Source organism: Sinocyclocheilus rhinocerous, unplaced genomic scaffold (assembly GCF_001515625.1).
Source record: "Sinocyclocheilus rhinocerous isolate Xijiao unplaced genomic scaffold, SAMN03320098_v1.1 scaffold54, whole genome shotgun sequence".
NCBI lineage: Eukaryota > Metazoa > Chordata > Actinopteri > Cypriniformes > Cyprinidae > Sinocyclocheilus > Sinocyclocheilus rhinocerous.
This window is the reverse complement of record NW_015647078.1, coordinates 1119806-1122597: the sequence shown is the minus strand read 5'-3', so window position 1 is coordinate 1122597 and position 2792 is coordinate 1119806.

The window sequence follows — 2792 nt, the reverse complement described above, 5'->3', positions numbered from 1 at the left end:
GATCATTCACAAACTGATGGGGTTGTAATTCGAAGTATAGTGAAAACTGGAGTAGAAAACCCCAGCAGGCGGACGCCTCACCGGAGTAGGTCACGGGTTTGGCCATGGGACATGCAGAGGCCGATGGCATGACGGTAGGAGGCTGAAGGGATTCACGGAGTGCTTGAACCAGTTCGGTGAAGGGATCTGGGGTGAGTGGTCTCTGTGCCTCCATAGCAAGCTTCAATCCATTAATTTTCACTTCTGTTTTGATGGACTGGTCTTCTGTCACGGCTGGATAGAGAGGCATACACAGGAAGAACGATTCAGAGCTTCTTTCTTAACACAAACTTAAGGAGAGCTTCAAACGGTAAGTTTTAAAACTGAAACATAACTTTAGCTCTTGAAACTGAAGTGTAACAGTCCTTATCTTAATCCTCTTTAGGAAGATCCAACAAGACGGCGGGAGACACAGAGCCCCGGAGATCCAGAGCGATGTGGAGAGGCATGAGGTAAGGTATGCAATCTTGAGACCAGTCAATGAGATACTGAGGTGAGTGAACAGATATAGTGCTCCGGTAAGTGACATTAGGTGTTCGTAATTAGTAATCTGGTGATTGTGAACGGGTGTAGGTGGCTACACTCGTTCAGGTAAGTAAGGAGGTAAGTTTTGGACCCAAATTCCAATGTGTGTTATGTCTTTAGCAAGCAAACTTAACTAACCACCCATTATACAGACATTGATACAGCAGCTAAAAGTCCAGTGTTTTGGAAGATGGATTCATGGTGTACTTGCTAATTGAAAAAAAAAAAGTTACACAGTGTACCTTTAATACATAGATTTTATTTTATTTTTTTATCAAGAGAGAAACTTCAGAAGTAAAAGACATACATAACTTATCCATTTGTTTTACATATAATCATACTGTAACAACTGAGATATTGGAGATATTTTTTTTTGTAGAAAGTGTCAGTAATTAAACCAGACAGAGAGACAGATTGTAAGCAAATTTAGACTAATGAACTGCATTGTTTGGTGAAAGAAGTGTTTATTTCAACCAAAGCATTTATTATTAATATTTGTAGATTTTTGTTGAAAATTGGTGTATTTTATCATATTGCCACAAACTGCAAAAAAAAAAAAAGTTTAATCAAAAGACAGGAACAAGCTATCAGTGATTGTATCAGTAGGGAAAGGGAGTGTGAGATAGAAAACAGAATATAAAGCAATAAACTAATAGCATGGCAAACAGAAGAGCTGTAGGATTAAAATTAGACACACATAGACTCTTTTGAAGCGAGGAAGACAGAGAAGGTGAGTGCATCTGTACAGAGAGAGACTATGAAGAGATGTTCAATCTTCATTAAACCTCTATGAATCATCTACTACAGATCAGTCATGCATTATACAAAAAAACATTCAACATCAGTTTATGCATTCATTTGAATACTCATTTTGATCTGCTTCCTGGTTTGAGCTGTTAACTAACAAACTTTCACTTAGACTTATGGTGCAACATTAAGTAACATTAAAAGGATAGTCCAACCAAAAATGAAAATTCTGTCATCATTTAGTCAATATATTTGTCTTGTTTTTTTGTCCAATAACAGTATTTACTAATTAACTAATAACAAGTGCTGTATAACATATTAATTATTACACAGTGTTATCACAATGATTACCAGCTAGTTTGACATGGCTTAAGCAACAAAGTCCTGAGTCTGCTGCATCAGTCTTTGCTGAAAGCTTAAGATGTTACAGCTCCAACTATCAGACTTTCCTTCATTTCTGTTTAAGAATAGAATGCAAAGCTGTGAAGATTGTCAGTTTAATAGCTCTAATATGTGAACTCGAGCAGTGCCCCATTTCTTCTTTTAATAACGGTGTGGCATCTGCAACAAGGAAAGCAGCAATTGACAGTGGAATAGCTGATGAATTATTCATGTAGGGACTTAACTGTAATTTAAGTCGTTAATTCTATAAGGGAATTAATCATTAATTTTATTTCTAGCTCAGGTTTTGAAAGGACTCGAATCTGAAAATTCTGAGTCAACCTGATTAAAACTGAATTCAAATCTGATAGTTTACACTTTAAATCAACGGTCGTCCAGCGAGCCGGTGATCTTAGTATATTTTAACAACTTGAATCTTTCATTGGGTCTTGTGAACGTTACTGTGTCATCATATTCATCTGACAGTAGTTGGGCTGGTATGTGGCCTATGACCGGTACTGTTAGTTCAAAGTCATGGAACGTCTGGTTAATGAGCCATCCCAGGTGACTGGCTTTGGGAATGTTGATGTTTTTGGCCGTTCAGTTGTTGAACAATACATACACAGCCCGAGATGACATTTCAATGAGAGGTGTGGCTTCCAAGGTCAGTCCTAGTCTTAGGCAGGTCCTGGAAGGTTGGAAGAAGCCTAGCTTACTGTCGAGAGAGTGGCCAGGTCGCATGTTGAGGCGGACGCTGACACTCTTGCTGTAGGCAGGTATTGCAGCTTCTTGCTCACTGATCATGGCGCATGCATCTGGCATTGTTTGACCAGATCGAAGGTTCTTGAGATTGACTGCAGTGGTCAGTTGGTGCGACAGGGGAGGCCATATGACGTCGTTCACAATGTCCACACAGGCATTGAGCCTTACCATGATGTTTGCTCCAATGCAGATGTCATGAGGTAGGTTGGGGACAACGAGGAAGTAGTGACTCAGCTGTCTGTTGTTCCATCGTATGTCCACAGCGCAGATGATCTTGGAGGTAGCCATGGCTGTCGACCAGGGACTGAGAGGGAAGCAGCTGTGTCTTGAGACATGTG